Source organism: Orcinus orca, chromosome 4, assembly GCF_937001465.1.
Source record: "Orcinus orca chromosome 4, mOrcOrc1.1, whole genome shotgun sequence".
NCBI classification, from domain to species: Eukaryota; Metazoa; Chordata; class Mammalia; order Artiodactyla; family Delphinidae; genus Orcinus; species Orcinus orca.
The window spans coordinates 49,507,428-49,533,919 of record NC_064562.1 but is presented as its reverse complement, the minus strand read 5'-3'; the positions used below and the strand labels follow the sequence as shown (position 1 = coordinate 49,533,919).

The 26,492-nt window shown below is 42.6% G+C and overlaps 1 protein-coding gene across 1 annotated transcript in view; it reads left to right on the top strand.

Moving 5' to 3' along the window:
- The window catches only part of PARM1 (prostate androgen-regulated mucin-like protein 1), a 100,815-nt gene that overhangs the window by 37,670 nt on the left and 36,653 nt on the right, over positions 1-26,492 (top strand). The window lies entirely within an intron of this gene.

Below are 26,492 nucleotides of genomic sequence, written 5' to 3'. Positions count from 1 at the left end.
ACCCTGATCTGATTTAAGCCTGATCTGATTTAACCCAATGACTTAACCCTGATCTGTCTGAATGCAGAGCCCAAATGACATAAAATTGCCTCATTTTATTCGGCAGAAAGCCAAGAACCACAAGGACTAGACTGAAATTACATACCTGAATTCTTCCCTTAATAACAATAATGCTGAAAGTTGGCATTTTTACAATGCATGGGACCTGCAATACACAAAACCCATTTGAAGATTTACATATGTTTAGATGCCAGCAAAAGTTTGCCAGAAACTTTCCTGGTAAAAAATGGATTTGGCTAGGTTTTACCTTTCCCAGTTGTTTTGAAAGGTTTCCTTTGCACTATGAAAGACAAAACACAGATTTAATTACCCTTCTCTCCCTAACGTTCGAACTGCTTAATTACACTAAAAGCATTAATTGCAGGTATTACGAACAGCGACTCACAATAAAACATTCCCTCATAATTTCACCAGGCCCATCAATTAAGCAAAGTGCCAGATATCTTCCTAACCCTTTGCATTATCCTTCCTACATTTCCACAAGCAAGTAACTGATTTGTATGTACAACACAGAAGCAGGTGCAAAGACGTGCTGTGCATGTGTACCTGTGTGTGGAAAAGGAACACAAACAGCAGAGGAGGTTGCTGGAAATGGGAGTGTGAGCGTATGCACGTGAACTTCAATGACAGTGACAACTCTGGGTCTGACAATGAGTGTAAATGAAGGGGGCAGAGCTCTAGTATGTGACTTCGGGACTGTAGGTAACTGAAACCTCTGAAATCGTTCAAGCAAAGGGGGAGAACTTAATGAAAGAAATTGGTCTTCCTTATACCCAAAGGCAGACAATTCAGACAAGTCTCAGTCCAGACCAGTAAACCTCTCGATAAGGAAGCCAGCTGGCTCTGCTCTCCGGAGTCTCGAGGTCATTCATCCTACTCTGCTGCTCCACGGCAGGAGAATGTCACACTAACCTGTGCTCTGAAGTCAGACTCTTCGATTCACATCCCAGCTCTGCCACTTCCATTCATCCCTCTTTGCCTCAGTTTCCTCAACTGCAAACACTTGAGTTTAGTTAAGTTCTGTAAGAATTAAATAAGATAGTACCTGACACATGCTAAATGCTCAATGTCATTTGTGTTTTTCTTTCATGTTTGATACATTATTTTTCATCTGCAAATTGGCTTCCCCTTCTTCTTTATGCACATGGGAAGATGCCCTCCCAATTTAAACAGTAGTTCTGGCTGACTACCTAACGTGTCAGTCTCAAATACAATTTCCTGGAGGATGGAATCTGCTTGGTCTAACTTGAGTCAAGTTGCAACCCCATTGGGTCAGCTGTGATTGGAAAACAGGACCACGGTGTTTGGGTGAGACTGCAGGGACCACTCCTTTGTTAGGTGGGGGCATTCATTCTTAGAAGAGAAGAGACATAGCATTTTCATAACACATCCACTCTAAATACTGGTAGTTATTGAAAGACAATGAATGGTCTAGTCGTCCTGTCTAAAAACAGTAATTATATTAAGGAAAGGTGTGTAAATCAAACCTTATCTTAATAGTACATAAGAATATCACGCACTAAAATTATTTGTAAAGACTTTTTTAAAATTTGAAATAATAGCTACAAGAATATTCATTTTGTATATTAAAAATTAAAATATTTGAGGTGTTATCGAACCAGGTTACATCAAGGTCAGGAGATGGTAAAGTTTTAAAGTTTGCCATTCAGTTAGCTTGATCACCTTTTGAAGAAACTGAACTTGACAGATTTTGTGTTGTTTGTGGTTTTCTCTTATGACTGATCAATAAGGACAGACTGTTCCGTTTTGAAAGGAATAAAGTCAACTACAAAGAAGCAAGTCAGCACCTACTTCCTCCTGGGCTATTAAATCATCTTTGTCCTCCTTTCAATTATCTGAGACATAAACAGAATGTCAGCATCCCAACTCTTATGTGAGCTGTGTTTATTTTATTAATTCAGAAGAGAATTCATTTCTTTTCAATTCAGCATTTACTGTGTGTCATACAAGGCCCAGCGCTAGGGTGCGTGCATGAAGCCAAGAGGAGTAGGATGTGGTCTGTTCCCTTGGGGATGTCACTGTGGGAGAGACGGCCGTGTGTACAAGTGGACACACTCACACCACCTTGAGAGAGACGCTCGTGTGTACAGGGGGCATGTTCACACTGCTGTGAAAGAGAAAACCGTTATTCAGTTAGCTCTGTAGTGTGGAACCTTGCACATCCCAGGTGCTCAAGGTTCAAGGTGCATCAAGGCAGGATGATAAAAGTGCTATTGAACAAGTACAAAATGTTATGAAAGTATAAAAGAGAAAGGGTGGTTCACTAATCAAATAAATACTTCTTGTGTGCCCACTGTGTGCCAAGGCACTATTCTGAGCATGAGCACATGGCTATTACTTCTGGATAGAAACTCTGAGAAAATGACATGAAGGAGTTGGCATGTGTACTGAACCTTGAAGTTCACATTCATGGGTTTCAACAGGCATCAATGGGCCTGAGAGAATTCCAAGAGAAGCTACAAGTCCAATTAAACTGGAGTTGACAGCATTCGGTGGGGGGAGGCCCAATGGCCGAGATTACAAAGGTAATATAAGCCAAAATCACTGAGGAAGGGGCCTTCAGTGCTGGAGGATTAGTTTGGGCTTAGCTTTGTAGACAGTGAAGAGCTGTTGAAACTTGAAAAGGAAATTCGCACAAGCAAGCTGTCCTTGAAGGGGATTTACCTGGAAATGCAGTTTTGGATGGACTGGTGATGCTAGAGGCGGGGGCATCAGGGATGAGTGAAAATGGGGCTGTATAGAAAACAAACGAATAAGAGAAACAGACATACGGGAGACATCCTAAGTGTAAAACTGTTGGAACTAGAAAACAGGTCAAGTAAAAATATTAAGAGACCAAGATGTCAAAGATGACTCCTGAGCTTAGCAGGTTGGAGGCACCATTAATGACAGTGGAAACCACAGTGGAAGGATCAGATTAGCAGGGAAGGGTGGATATACTAGACTTGAGGTGAGAGCAGAGTATCCACATGGAAATGTGTAGCACGTCCACTGGTAGGGTTTGTAATACAAGCATGTAAGGTCTGGAAGTCACTGCAGTAGGTCCTTAAGGGAGTGACTTGCACCTATGAGGTAGCAATTTCATTGATATCTTCATCTACAAAACCAGTTTTTCCTGCTGGAAGGAGGAAGAATTTTGCAACTGCAGTATAAATAGGGATTAGTGAGTGCCTCCGGAATAATCTTGGCCTCGGCACAATACAGATCTAGCCAGAGATGAAACTTAGCTATGCAGGAACAGTACTACAAACAGCAAATGGACCTCAGGCTCTGTCTGTGATGCAAGAGACAGGGACTTAGGACCATCCAGGGAAAGTCTTGGAAAGTCACAGGTTACTACCAGCTGAGTTGGGCAGCCACTGAAAATCACAGTAGAGGGTGTGAGCTTAGGATCAGAAGGTGGGGAGTTGGCCTAAATAATGGGGGTCAACCAAGCATAGTAATTAGAATAATCAGACTAATTTTGCCAGGTGGCAGTTTTTCACCTCTGTTCACCTTTAAAATATTTGGCACATAAATTCCAGTTTAAAACCCTCTGGTGTTGTAAAGTTGCCACTAAGTATTTGACAAAGATAATAGCTGAAGCCACCACATTGGGTGACGTCGTGAAGGAGAGCTCCTGTATTTACAGAGTGGAAAGAGGACTAAATATGGAGAAGACAGAAATAAGAGAAGGACCACAAGGATGCACTATCATAAAAGCAAAGGGAAGATACTTCACAGCCAATCCTTCCAAGAGACTATGGAAAGAGAAATATATATTTTCAACGTGTGCACAGCACTGTTCATGGTGCAAAAGAAGTCAGGTGATATGGGTTCTGCCCTCCAGGAGCATGTTTCTTATGAGCACAAGGGATATATGAAAATTGGGGCTGGAAGGGTAAACTGTGTTATAGGTTACTAAAGGATAGGAAACAGATTTCTACTTCTGAACATGATGAAGGAACAGAGACCAGATTTTTGGGGCTGGCCAGAAAGTTCATTCGTTCTTTCCTTATGCTGGCTCTAGCAGCGCTTAGTTGTCTTTAACTTCATCCAGACAATCTTGTTAGATTGTATTGTGACAACTGTCATATCGGCGTGGATTTTTTTAAAAAACTTATCAAAATTGGTGAATTTTTGTGTAGCCATTTTAATATTGAAGATGGAAGAAGAAAAGCAACATTTTCAGCACATTATGCTTTATTATTTCAAGAAAGGTAAAACGCAACTGAAATGCAAAAAAAGATTTGTGCAATGTATGGAGAAGGTGCTGTGACTGATTGAACATGTCAAAAGTGGTTTGCAAAGTTTCATGCTGGAGATTTCTCGCTGGACGATGCTCCACGGTCGGGTAGACCAGTTGAAGTTGATAGCAATCAAATCGAGACGTTAACTGAGAACGATCAACGTTATACCACGCGGGAGATAGCCGACATACTCAAAATATCCAAATCAAGTGTTGAAAATCATTTGCACCAGCTTGGTTCTGTGAATCGCTTTGATGTTTGGGTTCCACATAAATTAAGCAGGGAAGAAAAAACTTTCTTGACCGTATTTTGCATGAGATTCTCTACTTAAGTGTAACAAAACATTCCTTTTTTAAAACAAATTGTGACGGGTGATGAAAAGTGGATACTGTACAATAATGTGAAATGGAAGAGATCGTGGGGCAAGTGAAATGAACCACCACCAACCACACCAAAGGCCGGTCTTCATCCAAAGAAGGTGATGCTGTGTATATGGTGGGATTGGAAGGGAGTCCTCTATTATGAGCTCCTTCCAGAAAACCAAACGATTAATTCCAACAAGAACTGCTCCCAATTAGACCAACTGAAAGCAGCACTCGATGAAAAGCGCCTGGAATTAGTCAAAAAAATGAATAATCTTCCATCAGAATAACTCAAGACCACATGTTTCCTTGATGACCAAGCAAAAACTGTTATAGTTTGGCTGGGAAGTTCTGATTCATCCACTGAATTCACCAGACATTGCACCTTAGGATTTCCATTTATTTCAGTGTTTACAAAAATCTCTTAATGGAAAAAATTTCAATTCCCTGGAAGACTGTAAAAGGCACCTGTAGCAGTTCTCTGCTCAAAAAGATAAAAAGTTTTGGGAAGGTGGAATTATGAAGTTGCCTGAAAAATGGCAGAAGGTAGTGGAACAAAAGGGTGAATACATTGTTCAATAAAGTTCTTGGTGAAAATGAAAAACGTGTCTTTTATTTTTACTTAAAAAAATGAAGGAACTTCTTGGCCAGCCCAATAAAAAGATACAGTGCCTGTCATCTAATCAAAACTTATCAGGCATATACAGAAGCAATAAAATACTACTCATAACGAGGAGAAAATGTGATCAATAGATCCAGATCTAGAAATGATACAGGTAATAGAATTAATGGAAAGTAACATTAAAATACTTATAATAAATATACTCGGTATATTCAAGAAGATAGAGGAAAAATGAGCATTTTAAGGAGAGATGTGGAAGCTTTTTTAAAAGAGCCAAATCAAACCTATAGAAAAAGATTGCAATGTCTAATATGAAAAATACACTGAATGGGACTAACAGAACCTAGACACAGCATAAGAAAAATTAGTAAATTTGAAGACAAAGCAATAGAAATTTTCCAAAATGACAGAGTGAGAAAAAAGACTTTAAAAATAAATGAACAAAGCAGTAATGAGTTGTGGGACAAGTTCAGGTGGCCTAATATACATGTCCTTGAAGGAAATGAGGAGTACAGAAAAAATATTTGAAAACCTAACGGCTGAAATTTTGCCAAATTTGATTAAAACTATACACTTAGAAATCCAAGAGGTTTAACAAACCCCACACAAAAGAATAATGAAGAAAACTGTATCAAGCCACATCTTAATGAAATGTTTAAGATTAAGGAAAAGGAGAATGAATTTAAAGCAGCCAGAAAAAAAGACAATTAATAAAAAAACAAAGATAAAAATTACAGCAAACTTATCATTGGAAACAACACAAATGAGAAGAAAGTGAAGTAACACCTTTAAAGTACTGAAATAAGAAAATGATCAATCTAGAATTCTGTACCCAGCAAAAATAACTTTCAAAAACAAAGCCAAGGGCTTCCGTGGTGGCGCAGTGGTTGAGAGTCCGCCTGCCGATGCAGGGGACACGGGTTTGTGCCCCGGTCCGGGAGGATCCCACATGCCGCAGAGCGGCTGGGCCCGTGAGCCATGGCTGCTGAGCCTGCGCGTCCGGAGCCTGTGCTCTGCAACGGGAGAGGCCACAACAGTGAGAGGCCCGCGTACCGCAAAAAAAGAAAGAAAAAAAAAACCGCAAGAAAAACAAAGTAAAGATTTCTTCAGACACAAAAGCTTAAAGAATGTGTTGTCAAGAGACAAGCAATGCAAGAAATGTTAAAGGAACTCCTTCAGGCAGAAGGAAAATAATGCCAGATGGAAACTGGATCTAAACAAAGGAATGAAGAGCTCCAGGAATTGTCTTTTTGAAACAAAAATGATAGCAGTATGTTGTGCCCTGTATAATATATACCCCCCCCCCCACAAATGTAGTAGTAGGAAGCTTCTATAGTAGTTCCCAATGATCCCCACTTCTGGTATAATCTCCCCTCCCTGTGTATGAGATGGACCTAGAGACTTGCTTATAACGAATGCAATGCAACAAGAGTGCTAGGACATCACTTCCAAGGAGACTGTAAAAGACTGTGACTTCCCTCTTGCTCACACTCTTCCTCTGTTTCTTCTTGCTCCCTCAGATGGTGTAGTCAGCCATGCTGTGTGCTACACTATAGAGAGGCCCATGTGGTAAAGAACTGAGGCTGGCCTCTGGCCAACAGCCGTGAAGCCATTGAGGTCTTCAGTCCAAAAGCTCACCAGAATCATGCCAACCAGCAAATGCATGAATGTAGAAGCAGAGCCTTCCCCACTTGAGCCTTGTTTTGACTGAAACTCTGGACACTTTGTTTGTAGCTTTGTGAGGTGACACAGAGCAACTGACTAAGCTGCACCCTAATTTCTGACCCCCAGAGACTTTGAAATAATACATGTTGTTTTAAGCTACTGGGTTTGGGGGTAGTTTGTTATGCAACGATGTGTTGCTGATACATCAGGAGAGAGGAAGTGGAATATATATGGGGATAAATATAAAATACTTTTCCCCTTATTTATTTATTTTTTTGGCGGTACGCGGGCCTCTCACTGTTGTGGCCTCTCCTGTTGCAGAGCACAGGCTCCGGACGCGCAGGCTCAGCAGCCATGGCTCACGGGCCCAGCCGCTCCGCGGCATGTGGGATCCTCCCGGACCGGGGCACGAACCTGTGTCCCCTCCATCGGCAGGCGGACTCTCAACCACTGCGCCACCAGGGAAGCCCTCCCCTTATTTATTTATTTATTTTTACATGTCTTTACAAGATAATTGAGTGTTTAAGGCAAGAATATCAACAATGGATTTTGACTTTATAACAAATAAAAAAAGGAACTGTATGGCAATTTTATATTTTTGGTGGACTGGGGACAAGGCAGGGTATGAAGAAGAGTGGGCTTACAGAAGGGTATGAGGAAACTTTGGGGGGTGATGGATATGTTCATTATCTTAATTTGCAGTGATGGTTTCAGAGGAGTATATGTATGTCAAATCTCAGTTTTGTACACTAAATATAAACTGTTTACTGTACATTAATTATACATTATTTATATACTCAAAAAAGATATAAATAAAAGTATAAAGAACAGACAATAGAAGTTTAGAGAAGAGAAACATCAATGTGAGTTGTAATTATTACAAGAGACTTCACAGAGGACAGAGGACCTAGCAATAATCAGGCTTTGGTAAAATGGTAGAAGAAAGATGGGGAGGACCTGAGGCAGAGGGCAGAGTACCAGCAGGGCCAGGAAGCAGGAATTGGTAATGTGTGTGGAGGAGAAGAAGTCAATGCCCAACATTAAGCAGAGTATGACTTTTGAAGAAAACAGTCTTCCTCTATCTTTCCAGGGTAATTTCTTCCAGAAAACCTCCATAAGGCAAATTCCTATAAAGTCTAAAACATAATTACTGATAATTTCAAATTTCAAGAGATGTTGGTACTTCCTGAGCCCTGAAATTAAGCCACTTATATTAAAACAACACCAAATCCCCTTAAGATGAACACTCTCACTTCAGTAGATGACATTAGTTGTCATGGCGTGGCCTTCCAAGGCAATTTCCCTTCATTAATTACCCTGTGATAAGGCTGAATGCCTTTATCCAGTTCATTTCTAACTATTCTATACCATACCCTTAAACCTTTACTGTCCTTTTTTAACCCACAAAAGATAAAGTAAATCAATAAAAGCAATGCAAATGGTGCATAAGATTGTCACTGCTATAGACTTGCAAACCAGAAATACTGGAAATATTTCACTGCTGGAAAGATGACCTCATAGGGGCTCTTGTTTCCTGGCTCTCAGCTACTTGGGAGGTGCACATCACCCAAAGCAGTTCTCATAAACGTAAATAAATGCATCATCATAAGCCAGAGCAGATATTACATGAAATCCCTTGCAAATTTAGATTCTCGTAAGCCAAAATGGCATACCCTGGAGTATCACTATAATGGGAAATAAGCTTAGAATAGAATAAGACCAGGATAAGAAAGAGTTTTACTCATTAGATTAAGGATTTTGGACTTATCTGGGAGGCTTATAAAATCTGGAAAAGGGAATGACATGGTGAAAGATGTCTTGAAGATTAATCTAGAAGTCATGTACAGAGTAGAATTAGGTAAGGGAAGAATAAGGTGGGAAAGCTATTTTAGAGGCCATTTTGGAGTAGCCTGGGTAAAGTTTGATGAGACTGTGGATAAAGGAAATGACAATAGCAAACACATTAATAATAATAATAATTAATATTTGTTGAGTGCTTCATATGTTCCTGGCACCATTCTAAATGCTTACATGTATTAACTATGCATTTAATGTTTATTTACTATGGAATATACACTATTATTATCCCTATTTTACATTTGAGGCCCCAAGAAGTTAAATAACTTCCCCATGGTCACAAAGCTAATGAGGAACAGAGGCAGGGTTTGAACAGAGCCATCTGGCCCCAGATTTCTGTGTACGCTCTGCAGGTCCTCAAGCACTGACTCTGTGCAGGCCACATGATGGTACTGAGAGTGACATTAAAGGAGCCCAGTCCAAGACACATTCCAAGTCCCTCCTTTCTCTTCGTCTATGTGGCCACTACCCAAGTCCAGGACAGGGACTCCTCTTCTCTGAAACAGCCTCTTGCTGCTTTCCCTGGTTCCACACTTGCCAGCCTCCAATCAATGCTGTACCCTCACCCGGGTGATCTACCAAAAGCCCAGAGCTGATCCCATCACACTTCTGTTCAAAATCACTGGGGTAAAGTCCAGAACTACTACGTGCCTTCCGAGGCCCAACATAATCTGGTCCCGGCTCATTTTGCATTCTAGGTTCCAGACATAAGACTTCATACTCTCTCATTCTGGGATTTTGTAGGTGATGCTCTTTCCCTTTAAAATGTTTCCCATCCTTTCCACCTTCCTCCCTGTTCTTCATGGACTAATGTCTACTCACCCCTCACATCCAATCTGAGAGGTCACTTTGCTCAGAAGTGCTCTAACACCCTGAACCACGTGTGCCTTAGGCCCTCTCTGACGTGCTTGGACATTGCCCTGTACCATCACTCATTGGCTTACTCCACTGAATATTAAGTTCCGTGAGGTCAATGACCTTGTTCATTCTTTTCTCCCCAACACTTAGCATGGTATCGAATACACAGTGGACTCCAGATAATTTTTTTAATTGAAGGATAAACAAGGAATGAGTTTGATAGGATGCTAAAAATCAAACTTTTTTTTGGAAAAGACTTTATTTTTTATTGAGGTAACATATATATAAGTTTATGTTATATTAGTTTCATGTGTACAACATCATATTGCTACTTCTGTATACCGCACAACATGGTCACCACCAAAAACAGTTTCCATCTCTCTCCACACAGTTGATCCCCTTTACCCATTTCACCCAGCTCTCCACCGCCATCCCTTTGCCTCTGGTAACCACTACTCTGTACCCACTGTATCTATGTCAAACTTTCTTTTAATACATTAAACATAACTAGTGCCATTGGAAGCATCAACGGAGCATTTAAGAGAATTACTTTGGAGTTGCTCAGTTTAGATTGGGACCTGTTGAATTCAGTGATAAAATGTTATCCAAGAAGAAACGACCTGGGTGCAGCTGGAATGATGGAATCGGGGCTCATTTGTGAGGCTGGAAGTTTCAGACTTGCTAATTTTACCACTTTTTTAAAGAGAATTTTGCTTTCCTCACTTCGCTAAGTAGTATTTAGCTAGACTGATTGTGGCTTTATTCTGGTGAAACCAGAAATCAAAATCAATACCTGGCATATTCCTTTCTAGGTTGTGTATTCAGCCGTAACGTAGGAAGGAGAATTACTTTTCTCTGTACTGTTCAGAAAGTTTGCTTGTATCTTTTTTATTCTGCTGTTGCTTGCTTAGGTTGTGAATGAAAGGGTAGATTTCAGAGAGAGAAGCCAAAGCTGAAATGCTCTGGATTTAATTACACAGCAAATAGAAATGATATTACTGATCCTCTGAAGAATAAGCTTGGCTTTTCTATATATTATTTGAGCAGGACTTAATAAAAAGTAGATTTTCTGGATGAAGACTTGTGAATGCAATTACAGCCCCATAATCTTACCAAGGCAAAGTGCTTCTGCTCCAGCCTTCAGAGACCTGACTAACAGTTGATAAGTGCTTTTAGGGTGAGATGTGAATCTGTTTGCTAAAAGCAGCCTCTGAGCTAGAGAGAGGTGTCCCCATAGTCCGGCTGGCAGATAGCCCCTGCCGAAGGACATGAGGGCATCTGTCCTATGGACTAAGGAACGGCCCACCCATTTCCTTTTGGTTAGATATGTGAGAAGTTTGTATGTTTGGCTAGGCAGAAAAAATTCTTCCTTTCTGAAGGAGCATTTAGAAGGGTGAGACAGTGGTGCGGGGGTCTGTGTGTGTGTGTCTGTGTGTGTTAACGTGTAGCTTAATGTTTCACCACAATGCAAACGAAGTGCTTCCCTTAGTAGCCTCCATATCTGCAGGAATAAGATCCTCCTTACAAAAGGACCCGAAGGATTACTGGAAAGACATACCCAGGCCCAAACACCAGGGTTGCTTTGCGTGGCTTTGGATGAATGGATAAAGAAAATGTTGCCGTTTACAGCAACCTGGATGAACCTCGAGGACATTATGCTAAGTGAAAAAAGCCAGACATAAAAAGAAAAGAATTACATGATCTCACTTATATGTGGAATCTAAAAAAGTTGAAGTAGAGAGTAGGATGGTGGTTACCAGGGTGGGGAGGTGGGGGAAATGGGGAGATATTGATCAACGGGTACAAGGTTCTATAGGATCCATTCTATAGGACGAGTAAGTCTACACAGCTCATGTACCGCATGATGACTATAGTTAGTAATACTGTATTGAATCTTGGAAATTTGCTAAGAGAGATTTGCTAAAATCTAAGAGAGTAGATTTCAGGTGTTCTCATCACACACGAAATATGGTAACTATGTGAGGAGATGACCTGTTAATTAGCTTAACTGTAGTAATCATGTCATTGTGTATATGTCTTATCAAATCATCATGTTGTACACCTTAAATATATGCAAGTTTTATTTTAAAAATAAAAAGAACTTGGGTAAGCGGAAGAGTGATGACAGAAATAAACCCAGAGGAGCTGGTTGGATGGGGAATGAAAAACCAGTCGATAGACTTACTGACTTTGAGGGCAAAACCCAAAAGGCATTTGGAGCCAGAGGACTGGAACACAGGAGGGAACGCCAGGCTGGTTATTTAGACCTGGGAATTACTTTTGAAATAAAGCCATGAGGTAGAGCTGCCTCTGCCTCAAATTCAGCATGTGTACATTTAGAGGGGCCCTGTCTAATCCCAACATGGCCAGAGGGAACCTAGTAATAGATGGAAGATGTGGTTCATGAGGTATAGGATGGGCAACTTTACTTTTTGAATAATTCTTTCCTAAGCAGCAACACTTATACATTTATTCTAAATAAGTAGACCCAAAGCAAAATCATTCTTCAAGCTGAGCTACCAGCAGAGCCAATTTTTATCCAGCTTCTGCAATTCACCCAACTCAGCTTGCGTCATCAGAGTCTGTCCTTCCAGATTGATGTGTTTAATAGCATCTGTCAGCAGTGGCTGTGGAGTGGTATTTTAATGGGTCCCAAAGATTTTCATCAGAAGATTCTGAGGTCTGGATTTTTAGGCTACAGAATGCTTTACACAGGTGACAGATTAGGTGGTAATTAATCACATTAAATGAGGATTCACCATGGAATTCCTTCAAACAGCCAGATCCCCTCGTCACTTAACGTACTTGATTAAAATTCATTACCCACAACATCTCTTACATAAAGCATGGTTCCTCATATTGATTTCAATGGATTCTGTTCATTATAAGGAACATTTCTGCAGAGAAAATTCACTCCGGCAAAGTTAATAGATTACCCTTATCACACATAAACTGGAGACAAGATTTGTCTGCCCTTAGCTTGTGCTCTTCCTATCTTCGTGTGAGCTCTTAGCTTGCACGTGTACCTGGAACTTCCTAATGACTGATTCCTGTTCTCCTGGCCACTTCTCTTTATTCGGGAACAAATGGGCACCTGGTTCCCAGTCTCCAGGGATGGTCCATCTATCTTTGACCGCATATCAGGACTTGGACCACATTCCGGGAGACAGTAAAACACAAGGTCCCTCCTGGAGTCTCTGGTGATGAGTCGGGTCTTGCTGTGCATGGTTCCATCCACAGCTGTCATCTTCCACCCAGTTCTAGTTCTGAAAATGACCCCTCTCGGCAGGGAGGCCAAGCACAGCATTGAGGGTCCCTTATGGGGAAGTGGGTTAATAATCAGGGAAACTGAGTCTTAAAGAGAAGCAGCTTGTCCAAGGAACGAAGGCCTTGACACCCACAAAACCAGGTAGCTTCAGGGCTGCAGATTCTACCTCTGCACTTCCAGCCTAGAACTTGACTCAAGCGAGTAACAACTTCATTCTCATTTCCATGTCTTAGGGGACAATAATCTTCAGATTCTAGGAATTTTGCCCTGACACATGAGTTTGTAAACTTACAATTTTAGTGTAGTTGTTGTTGTTTAGGAGATAGCTTAAAAAGCAGAAAGAGGATTAAAGGGAAGAAATGATAATTAATGAGTATCTTACTTTAGAGTCTTACTTAATAGCCTACTAATCCCTTTCACCTAATTGTTTATTCCCTTCTGTCTTTAGTCCATTGGGGCTGCTGTAACAAAATTCCACAAACTGGGTGGCCCATAAACAACAGAAATTTACTTTTCACAGTTCTGGAGGCTTGAAGTCCAAAAACCAAGGCACCAGCATGGTCGCATTCCAGAGAAGGCCCTCTTCCTGTTTCCTAGCCGACAGCCTCTCTCTGTGTCCTCACATGGTAGAAGAGGCTAGGAGTCCTGTGGGGTCTCTTTCATAAGGCCACTAATCCCATTCCTGGGGACTCCACACTTATGAGGTAAGCACCTCCCAAAGGCCTCACCTCCTAATACCAACACACTGGGCATTAGGATTTCAACATATGAAGTTAGGCGGGAGACATAAACATTCAGACCACAGCACTGGCCTTTCAGCATACTTGACAAAACAGACAACCTGCGTGGAGAAGAGGTGGTAGAGGAGGAACACGACAGTGCCAATATCAGAAGTCTTTATCTGGAAAGGTCAGGTGCAAAAGGCCCTAAGCATCAGCTTACACGAGGGGAAAACAGAGTCCAATTGCAGCTGTCCACGGAAAGGCTATGTGAAATATAAAACAAATTTCTCTCTCTTCTAGTCTGCCTTCCTCCATAATCACTTAGACACCTGGGTGCCTTGGTCAGAGCGGGCACTCAGTACGTATTTGTTGAACTGGATCTAGACAAACAAAAGTCTAATCAAATATTTTAAAAGTAAACTGCTAAGTGATGCGTAAAGTTTAAAAACGAGGGTCGGATGCCATTCTAGTGAGTGTGTCTCATGACTTACACCTCATGGCTCTGACCAAGGCAGGCCAGCTTGTCTAACAGTACCAAGGCCCTGGTCCCTGATGGTTGTTGAGGGCTCTTTGCTCTCTTTCCTCAGCCTGCTGCAGCCACCTAGCCCCACGCATGTTCTTAACAAGACTTGTGGTGAAAACTGCCCCACGATGCTTCTGAACATTTTTTTAATAAGGTGGAGAAATACAAATCCTATTTAGCTGTGTGGTGTTTTTTTTTTTTTTCCTTTCTGATGCATTCTGTGGGTGTGGGAGGAGGCTCAGCTTTCGTGGACATCAGCCTAGAGAATATACCGCCAGGAACACTGACAGGTCCAGCTGCCTGTGGCTTTGTCGAAGGATGTGGGGAGCGCTCCATCCTGGAGGCTCACAGCTGACGCCAGGAGGAGGAATAGTTCCTCTTTAATGATGCCTGAAAAGTGCCTTTTGCAAATCATTAACAAATTAAAGAAGGTGAAGGCATTTGGGCCCAGGTTCCAATTAGACAGAGATCCACATAATAGCCTAGTATTTTTTGAGCTCTTACTTTGTGCCAGGCATTGTGATAAGCATTCTACATGGTCTGTCATCTATACTGCAAGTAATGGAAAACCTGAACAATACCTTAATCCCCAAAGGCATTTGTTGTTGCTTTAATAGGAAGTCTGAAGTCAGGCATTCTAGTCCTGGCTTGGCAAGATCAACAGTATCATCAAGGAGAAAGGTTCTTTCTCTCTTTCACTTCCATCATCCCTAGTGGGTTGACTTTCATCCTTAGCTTCACGAGATGGCTGCCACTGTGCCAGACATCACATCTACATTAAAGGTAGGAAGGAGGAGGGACAAGTAGGCACTAAGAGAATTTCTCTTCCTTATATATTGTTTTTATATGGAAGCAAAATTTTTCCAGAAACCCCTTAGCCTATATCTCATCAACCTCATTTTGCAGAACTGGGGCACATAGACACCTCTAAGTGCAAAGGAGGCTAGAAAAGGAGCATTTATCTTTTATAGCTTCTGTAGGTAGACTGGCAAGAGGGGATAGGGAATGGCTATTGGGTTAGTCAAGCAACAGTTTCTGCCTTATATGGATTATTTATTTAATCCTCTCAATAACTCTATGAATGGAAGTACTGTTGTTATCCTAAGTTGACCAACGAGGAGATAATAATTAAGAGACTTGCCCAAGGTCATGCAGCAAATAAGTGGTCTGGCCAATAGCTTTAACAGTAACAGGCAGCTATCTAGCAAGATGGTTAAGAAGACAGGTTATTGAGATAGACTACCTTCTAGAGTTTGAATCCAAGTTGTACTACTTTCTAGTTATATATCCTGGGAAGTTATTTAACCTCGTTCTGCCTCAGTTTGCTCACTTGTCAAATGGGGATAATAATAATAATTACCCTAGGTTTATTGTAAAGATTAAGTGACCTAATACTTGAAAAGTATTACAGGATTTGGCTTTTAATAAGCATTGGAAAAGTGTTAACTAAGAAGCTATGAAGCAAGCAGTTTCATTTATAATAACCCTAAAGTGGAAAAAGCCTACCTGTGCACCATTGGTAAAATGGGTTAATAAATTGTGGTATATCCATGCAATTGAATGCTCTCCAGCAATGAGAAATGATGCGTTATTAAAATATACAACAACATAAGAGAGTCTCACAGTGAGTCTCATAATTCAGACATGAAAGAGTACACACCATATGACTCCATTGATTTGAAGTTCAAAAAACAGGCAAAGCTAATCTGTAGTGATGAAAGTCAGAATGAGTCTCCTTCAGAGGATTATGTCTGTGAGAAGGTACGAGGGAACTTTCCGGGGTGCTGGAAAAGTTCTATATCTTTTTTTTTCCTTTATTTTTTTATACAGCAGGTTCTTATTAGTCACCCATTTGATACACATCAGTGTATACATGTCAATCCCAAAAGTCCTATATCTTGATCTGAGTCGTGGTTATGCAGGTATGTACACGTGTAAAAATTCATGGATTTGTGCACGTAAGATGTATGCATTTTATTGTATGTAAGTTATTCTTCTATCTTAAAAGGACACAAAAATTTTAAAAAGAAACTAGGAAGCGTAACCATAACCATTCATACTGACTGACACCTTTGCAGAAAACCCTCAGAAGAAAATGTTGGCAGGAAGGGAAAGGAGGCCCACCAATATCATGGGTCATTCCTCTTCTCTCAGAAAGCCCCCGCGGCCCTCTCCTGCAGCACAGGAAATCTCTGTGTCATATTCCCAGTCTTGGAGATGTGTTTGCACTGGAGCCATCCCTGCCCTCTTGTCTGACCCCTAGGTGATCAGTGGTGGACTTTGGTGGTGAGGCAAACAGGAATACAACATCTCTCTGCATTTCATGGGCGTTATCCTGTTAGTAGTCAAATTGCCTACAGATTCACCAGTCAGAATGCCAGGATGCATCAGCCTGGGAATGCCCCCAAGAACTGTCCTGCCAAAGGCAGATTTCCATGGAGCTGACCACCTAAAGAGCTCTGGCTCTTCGTGGAACAAAAAGGCATGGACGGTACACCCACTGAGCTGGAGACAAAGTGAGGCAAGAAATGGACAAGGGCATTTAGGCTGACAAGGCAATGGGGCTGAGAAGGCATCAAGGCTGCCTCAGCCCTTTGGGCAATTCTAAGCTTCAAAAAGATCCTCTGAAGGAAACGGTTCAGAGTCAAAGCAGACCGATACTATGGACTTTCTTAAGTTCTGGTACTTTCCAGGGCTGCAGGGTATAAGAAATGACTTGATTGTGATTTGGGCCTGTGGGAGGTGGAGTGGAAGGAAGGGGTGTGACCTTCGACGAGGCAAGAGACTGCTGCATTTTTTTTTTTTAATCTTTGCGGTACGTGGGCCTCTCACTGTTGTGGCCTCTCCCGTTGCGGAGCACAGGTTCCGGACGCACAGGCTCAGCGGCCATGGCTCACGGGCCCAGCCGCTCCGCGGCATGTGGGATCTTCCCGGACCGGGGCACGAACCCGTGTCCCCTGCATCGGCAGGCGGACTCTCAACCACTGCGCCACCAGGGAAGCCCCGAGACTGCTGCATTTTATGACACCCGAACACAAAGCCTTTTTTTCCTTTTCAACCGGATCAGTCTCCATCCTGGGTTCAGGTGGTCCCAGGCCCGGCTTTGGCCCACGCTGCCCCAGCACTTCCCTGATCCCCTTAGTCTCCAGTCACCAGAGGGATCCCCCTCTTCCGAAGGCTGCAGGGCTCTAGATGGAGCACAGGCTGTGAATCTGTAACAGTTACACATCCTCATTGTGGGCCTTTGTGTACACTCTTGCCCTGGACCCCATACACGTTGGGACTGGGCCCACTGCAAAACCTAACACTGGCTCAGAAGATCCCCTGCCACCTGAAGGAGGCGTTAGGTCATCTTCTTCTCCCATCTCACTACCCATGGCTTACGCCCATATCTACCTTAACCGCAAAGCGCCGAAGAGAAGGTACTCACCCTCCCTACGTCCTCTTTCTCTTCGCTGCCCCACCCAGAGAAGCCCCAATGTGGTTCCTCCAGAATTTCGGGTATCTGCTGGCATCCTTGCTCAGCAAAGCCTCCCCCTGAGGCCGGCCACCACAGTCAGCCTCCAACTTAAAGATAATGAGTCTTGGGGGGGCATCTGACTGACAAAGACAGATGCTGCTTCTGGCGAAAAGAAAGAAAATGGTGTTATTTCCTTTCCCCAGGAAGCACGACATTCTTCACAAACGTTATTTTCTCATTAGCACTCACAGCCTCCACAGGGAGCCTGATGATATCATGAGTCCTGATTTCACCCATAGAGAAATTGAGCCATACGCCAGTTCTGCCCGTTCTGATTCGATGGCTGGAAAACAGAAGGTCTTTTCCTCTTTTCGGACTAGAATTAGATCTCATTTCCATCAACAAAACACTCAGGAGGATATGGCTCTTCTGCTTTGAACAAGTGTCTTCTTAAACACAGTTTGATGGCTTTGGGGCATGCACATTCTGTCTAGACCTATGAGGGCTTTCAAATGCCATATGGTTGGACCAGACTCTGATTAGTAATGGGTTTGCAGATGTTAGATGAACCTTCTGGAGTGCCCTTAGCAGCCCAACCAGACGCAACATGGGGAATTTTGGTTAAGTGTGAGGGTCCCAAACAGCGGCTTCACTCAACCTAAACAACATTAAGACCTAGCGTTTATGTTCAAGTATACATATCATTTTAAGATTATTTTGTACTCTCTCCCTCTCTTAAAAACTTGCTGAAGTTTAGTCCATTCAGTGCAGGGATGGTAAGGCCCGCCTGTGTTTAGGCCGACTGATGGCCAGCATTTCAATAGCTGGTGACTCTGGTCTATATCATGCACAGAGAGAAGACATCCCTGCAGTTTCCAAAGTGGAAACAAGTGAGCAAAAATCGCAAAAGTATGTTTAGAGACTGGTCCAAAATATCCTATTAGCTGGTAGTTTTTATGGAACGTACAGACATATCAAAGGGAAGATACATTTCTGCCATCATGGCCCAGCATATAAGCCAGAGACTATTTGTTTTCCAAAAGGTAGAAAAATCCATGTTTTTACTGAATGAATATTTATGGAGCACTTTCTCTGGGCCAGGCACTAAGACACAAACAATAAGCTGCTGTCCCTGTTATTAGGGCTCCCAGCCTGATAGGAGACGAGCATGGGGAGAAATGGCTCAGGATAACGTGTGTTACGATTAGTGCTGTGGCCACACAGAGAAGAAGGGCTCTTTCAAGTTGGTGAATCTTCACAGAGGACGTGAGGCTCCAGAGTTCTCAGAACTGGGCTGGGGAGAGGGGAGCCAGGGTGGGAGAAACAGCAGATGCAAATGCAGGGAGGGGGGCAGCAGCTAGTTCAGGAATGCACGCTGAATCGCAAGGCTTGTGAAGGGTGGGGTTGGGAAATCATAAAAGGTGTTATGTGCTGAACCAAGGAGTACGGAATTTATCCTGAGGCCATCCATTATGGAGCCTGCAGCAGGATAAAAGGGAATGAAAGCGTTCACAGGGTCGGGTAATTTTTTTAAAGCCCACTCTATTGGCCCACACTAGAGAATGTATTATGGGAGACAGAGGAAAACTGGTGCTTGATTACCTTACAAACATGAGGCCCAGACTTCAAAAACACCCTTGCATTTCCCAGTACAATACAGTGGGATGGTTATAAGGTTGGCCTGGAGCCCAACAGTTTCAGGTTCAAGCTTCGGCTGTGCCATGTACTAGCTGTGTGACCTTAGGGAGGTTGCTTAACTTTTCTGATCCTCTGTTTTGTCATCTGTGAAACCAAGATAACAATGGATATTACTATTGAAGAGATGATGCATAGAAAGTGGTCAGCACAGTGTCCTTCATAGAGTCCTCAGCTCATTCTCTCATTCATATATAGGTATATATTTGCATTCCTACTGTGAATCAGACAATGAGGATATGTGGTGAGCAAATCCACTACAGTCCCCGCTCCATGTGAATCTTAGAGTCTAAAGGGGGAGGCATGCATTAAACAAAGCTTCCCATAAGTGATTACCTAGCTACGTGCCAGTTTCAGTGCTATGAAGTTAAGATACAAGGTGCTCTGAGCACATAAAGGGTTGAGGCTGGAGGAGGGGGGTGGATTTAGCAAAAGAATCAGCAAAGGCCCTTAAGCTAACACTAAAGGATGAAGAGGAGTAACTCAGGCAGGCGTAAGAGGGAGAGCCGTTGAGGCAGAAGGACTAGAGTACAATAGAAAGCTGGTTTGGGGCTTCCCTGGTGGCGCAGTGGTTGAGAGTCCGCCTGCCGATGCAGGGGACGCGAATTCGTGCCCCAGTCCGGGAAGATCCCACATGCCGCGGAGCGGCTGGGCCCATGAGCCATGGCCGCTGAGCCTGCGCGTCCGGAGCCTGTGCTCCGCAACGGGAGAGGCCACGACAGTGAGAGGCCCGCGTACCGCAAAAAAAAAAAAAAAAAAAAAAAAAAGCTGGTTTGTTCTGGGATCTGGTGGGGAGCAAGGCTGAAGAGGCAACACTGGGCTTGGTCACAAAGAGCCTTCTAGGCCTCAGTGGGGATGTGAAGTTGTATCCTCTGTGCAGGCTTCCTTTCCTGCCCTCCACCCTCAAAGGGGAGTGACATGGTCCAGTTGGCCTTGACCGTTAGCAGTTCCTTAGCGTGCAGACCTTCAGCAGCTGTCGGGCCTCTGCAAGGCAGGCCTGGCGTGATCCCCCGAGACCGCAGGCCAAGGCACCACTCGGGCTGACTTGGCCGCCCAGGAGAGCACTTGACTGTGTTTTGATTGAATTTCACCGAATTTGCCAAAGCTTTGTCACATGTTTTCTCAGGCACTTGACAAGCCAAGGGCAGGAGAGGACATGCTGTGGGGGATTAGGGGGAGAGAACAGGTGAGCAACACAGGTAATCAGGCCATCTGGGACTCTGGCACTGACCCAGTTTGCTGCTCACAAAACCCAGGAAGAAGTGGCAGTTCAGGGCACTCATTATCCAGCGGCTGCCAACGTTGCAGACCTATCTTCCTGACACCCAGTTGGGCAGGAGGCAAGAGCACATCTACAGAATGCAGACTCTCCACCCTGGAATATCCTGTAACTCCCCTCAGCACTGGGAGAACTCGCCTACCTGTCCCAGCCATCAGCCCCCAAATCTCTCTTCCTAGCAAGGCAAGAAACCCAGGCTCAAGCCAGACCTGTTTTTTTTCACATATCAAAGGATAGTACACATGGAAACAAATAGTTTTCTATCCACCTAAGAATCTGCTTTTCTTCTGAGCAACAATCTGGCAGCTATGCTTACAACATAAAAGCTTTAATTTGACCAAACTTCAGGAAAGACTTCCATTTGTAAATTTACAAGGAGGAATTTCAGATTAAGTTGGCCCTTATACCCCTAGATCTCTCATTTGGGCCAAGTCTGAGAGATTTCCTTCTTTGAGTCACTCCATTTCAGGCACGTGAGCCTGTCACTGCCTGGGCACGGACACCATGTCTGGTAAAGTCACCTCTAATTTAGCGGTTAATGGGTTCAATTTCTTTACTCTATTTACTCTGCCATTTTCTCAAGGAAATATTAGAACTAATTCTTTTCTTCAGAAAGTAGCTCTACTTTGGGTGGGAAGGTGTATGGGGCACTACATTATTTGGGGGGGGCTGGTTTTGTTTACTTTTAATGACTTTTTGGAAGTATAGTTGATTTACAATATTGTGTTAGTTTCAGGTGTACAGCTAAGTGATTCAGTTATACATATGCCTATTCTTTTTCAGATGCGTTTCCCTTATAGGTTATTACAAAATGTTGAGTATAGTTCCCTGTGCTATACAGTAGGTCCTTGTTGGTACATTATTTTAACTTCTTTAGCTGTGCAGTCTCACGTGGGCTCCTCCTTGCTTATTCTGTAATGGTGGTTGCTAAAGTACGTTCTACCGGCCTTTTCGAGGCTGGGCACAGTGTGCTGGTGGGGAATTCTAATTCTGACCCTGTCTCTACATGATTCTTTCCAGGCAACACTGCCCAACTTCTTCTCTTAGATGTGTAAGGTCAATTACATCACTTCCCCTCCCTGTGTCTGTTCCCTCATTTATCAAATGAGGGGCTGTAATCATGCATCACTTAGACCCTCTCTAGCTCTAAAAAATTTTTTGAAATCCTGGGATATATCCTTAGCTGTTTGAGTTAATCAATTTTGTAGTCCTGTGGAAACACGGGTCCTACCTATGATAAAGCATAAATGATATTTCCTCAGGCTATCTCAGTGATTCTCAATGTTGAAACCAATGGGATGGCATTTGGAGATGGGGCTTTTGGGAAGTAATTAGGGTTAGATGAGGGCAGGGCCCACATCATGAGATTAGTGTTCTTATTAGAAGAGACACCAGAGGGCTTTCTTCACCACCCCCTCCCCCAAGTACATACCAAGGAAAGGCCATGTGAGGTCACAGCTAGAAGGTTGCCACTTACAAGGCAGGAACAGAGAGCTCTCACAAGAACCTGAATTGGCCCACATCAGACTTCTCAGCCTCCAAACTGTGAGAAGCAAATTTCTATTGTTAAAGCCACCTAGTCTATGGTACTTTTTTCTGGCAGCCTGAGCCAACTAGGACAGCACGCATTCTCTAGGATAGTCATGGCACCTGAGCCTTGGATATCTTCATGATGAAAGTCATGGCGCCTGAGCCTTGGATATCTTCATGATGAAAGTCATGGCACCTGAGCCTTGGATATCTTCATGATGAAAGTCATGGCACCTGAGCCTTGGATGTCTTCATGATGAAAGTCATGGCACCTGAGCCTTGGATATCTTCATGATGAAAGTCATGGCACCTGAGCCTTGGATATCTTCATGGCGCCTGAGCCTTGGATATCTTCGTGATGAAAGTCATGGTGCCTGAGCCTTGGATGATATCTTCATGGTGCCTAAGCCTTGGATATCTTCATGATGAAAGTCATGGTGCCTGAGCCTTGGATATCTTCATGGCGCCTGAGCCTTGGATATCTTCATGAAGACCAACCCTCATGTACTCAGAGCAATATGGAATGTATCATCGAACAGGCAAAGCAGAGGCTTTTAATGCCTTGTCCAAGTGAAGATGAGCAGCGTTGTCCCACAATTTCTATGCATTGCTGTTTGTTAGGAGTCGGAATTATCTGAACGAGACTGCAAAGTACTTTAAATAAGTACTAAATAGGTAGCCACGGGAATGACCACCTCAGTCCTCTTTGGAAGCAGGAAGGGTAGGAGTTATAAAAGTATATGAGTCAGAATTAAACAAGAAAATGGATGTCTCCAGCCACAAAACTAATTCTTGCAGCATGTCATTTTCAGCACTATAACGATTTCCATAGTACAGCTTTTAGCTCCACTGGAAATGACAATGCAGGTGTCGCCCTGAATATCATACACTTTAATGGCATCTTGTGTAGTCTCATCCTTTCAGAACCAACTCAAATGTCATCTCTTCTGTGACTTTTCTAAATGTCATTTGAAAATGACTTTGTATATTTTTGCATTCCACAGTCCCCATACAATATTTATTCATCTTTCCTTGGGGCTCCCAGTGCAACTTGCTTGTAATTCCATAAGATGCTTATCACATCATATTACAGAAAGTTGTGTGTCCTTTCTGTTCTGTTAGATAGTGAACTCTTTGAGGGTAAGGCCATGGACATAGAAGTTACTCAATAAAAGCTTGAATGAATGAATGAAGTCTTGCTCCTTTGCATATGACTCATTCTTCATTCATCCCAGAATTCCAAAGACTCTGACTCAGCTGCCAGACTAAGGCTCTACCTCCATCTGCCCACCTATTATATGATATAGAAACAGTAGTTAAACATTGTCTCTTTTTTTTTGGCCTCAGAATCTTTAATGAGCTATGAGAGCTACCAGGATGCAAAGCCAGTATGCTCTAAGGTCACATATGAAGATTTGATATTTTCATAATATTTGTTCCAACTGTTGTTTTGTCCATATTTCAAAGACCTCTTGACCTATATTCATCCTGAAATTGTTGACACGTCACAGCTCCCAAAAGTCAACCACAGAAACATGGACTATTATGTGGCTTAATTTGGGAGGTGTGCCCCCAGTTTACTAGGAGAGTAACTTTCCTGTAGTTTACGGTCTTGACCAACACCTTTAAATAAAATTAAACCAATCAGCTTGGCAGGGGTCAGGTGAAAGCCCATCAGAAATGAACACGCAACATCGCTAAAATGATAAGCCACTGGAAAATACAGTCAGTACACAGAGAACTTTTCAGGATCCCATAGATGGATGGAAACTGTCACTTTATACACAGATACCATGAATTAGCTAACAAAAGTCCCTCTGTCGTGATACTTACTGATTAAAATGTAACTTCCTCTCAGAAAAAAAAATTAAACCAATCATTTTGATAACCATCCAAGTGTTAAATTCAGTTAAATATTGAGAAAACTCTGTTTTCAGGTTAAATTCTATAGCACAATTTTCCATCAGCTACTGAGTCTGTCATGCAGATGAATGAAGAAGTGAGCAGATCTTATCCCAAATGCTTACATCCCTCTGCATTCCTCTTTTCTCCCTTCCTCTGTGCGAAAATCTGGCCCATTTTTTTTTCCCTTATGAATCTTGATCATGTTTGGCTGTTACCTATATGCTACCCCCAAGGAAATCTCCTCAGAGTTTGGAGAGTTAAATAGTTGAAGACCTAACAAGACATCAGGCATCAGTGTATGTTGTGGTGGAAGGACAGAGGTTGACATTGTAAGCAAGTTTCCTGCCTTCAAATAACACCAGGTAGGCAGCCAGCCCCCAGGCAGCTATGATGGATGTGGCCATACTAAGTGATGTGTTGAAGGGAGTAGAGAAATACTGGGGTATTGTTTTAAATAAAGTTCCTAAGTTAATTCATTTTTCCACGCTCCCTCTTTACCTCCCTCCTTATCTCCCTTACTCTCTCCTTTCCTCTCTCCTTCCTTCCTCCCTCCCTCCCTCTCTTCCTTCCTTCCTTCCCCCCTTCCTTCCTCCTTTCCTCAAGTACTTATTGAGCAATTATGATGACCTAGGCACTCTTCTAGGCTTGGAGGAAACAGCAATAAATAAGACCAGGTCCCTGTGCCCTCATGGAGCTTACATTCTGGTAGAAGAGAGGTAAATTAGGCAAATAAATAATATGTAGTTTCAAGAAGAAACTATTTTATTTTATTTATTTTATGAAAAATAAAAATGAGCAAAGGGTGTGACAGTTCCTCAAAAAATTAAACGTAAAATTACCATATGAACCACCAATTCCACTTTTGAGTATATAGACCCCAAACAATTGAAAGCATGGTCTCAGACAGATATTTGTGTACACATATTCAGAGCAGCATAATTCACAATAGGCAAAAGATGGAAGAAACCCAAGTGGCCATCAGTGGATGAATGGATAAACAAAATGTGGTGTATACATACAACGGAATATTATTTCGCCTTAGAAAGCAAGGAAATTCTGGCTATGTGCTGTAACATGGATGAACCTTGACAATATTTTGCTAATAAGTGAAATAGGTCAGAAACAAAAGGACAAACATCGTACGATTCTATTTATATGAGGTACCTAAAGCAGTCATATTCGTAGAGATAGAAAGTAGAATAGTGGTTTCCAGGAGCTGGGGAAAGGGAAGAATAGAGAGTTATTGTTTAATGGGTACAGGATTTCAGTTTGGGAAGATGAAAAAGTTCTGGAGATGGATGGTGGTGACGGTTGAACAATAGTGAAAAGGTACTTAGGGCCAATGCACTGTACACTTAAAAATGGTTAAAATGTTATGTATATTTTAACAATCAAAAAATCTTTTAAAAAATAAGCAAGGGGAAGGAGTAGGAATGACTTTGGTTAGGACTGTCTGGGGAAGGCTCCTCTGAGGAGGAGCTGACATTTGAGTAGAGATCAACTAGAATGATGATGAGAACATGGGATGATGACATAGGGGAGTAGTTTTGGATTTTGTTCTAAGCACAACCTTGGGAAGGTTTTGGTCAGTTAATCTGATTTGCCACTTTAAAATATTATACTGGCTGCCATGTGAAAAGTAGACTGAAAGGAAGAAATCTGGAAGCTAGAAGACCAATTAAGAGACTGTGGTAGGGCTTCCCTGGTGGCGCAGTGGTTGAGAGTCCGCCTGCCGATGCGGGGGACACGGGTTCGTGCCCCGGTCCGAGAATATCTCGCATGCCGCGGAGCGGCTGGGCCCGTGAGCCATGGCCGCTGAGCCTGCGCGTCCGGAGCCTGTGCTCCGCAACGGGAGAGGCCACAACAGTGAGAGGCTTGCGTACCGCAAAAAAAAAAAAAACAGACTGTGGCAGTTGTCTAGACAAGTGACTGGTGGCTCAGGTGATGTTGAGATAATAAGGGAGGTGATGAGCAGAGATTGGATCGGGATATCTTTTTAAGGTAGAGTCATCATGATTTGCTGATGGATTGGATGGAGGAGGGGCAGTGAGGGAAAGAGATGCATTAAGGATGATATCTGGGTTTTCAACTGAGTAACTGATAGGTCTTGCCATCCACTGAGATGGAAATGACTAGAGGAAAAGCTAGTTGGGGAATGGTAAGGGGTGTGGAGAGGCAATCAAGAGATGTGTTACATAAAAAATGAAATCATAAACTCAGGGTCTAGCAGAGTGCTAGTACATAGAAGCCATCTATTAAATACTTGAATGAATAAATGAATGAATGAATGAATGAAACTGAATGGGTAAATGGAGGTAGGGAGGAATGAAGAAAGGAAACTAACTCTAAATTTTACAAAATATGAAAGAGAATATTTGGCGAAATGACATGATGGTAAAGACACCAGGCTAGAATTTGGGAGAACTAGGTTCGAGT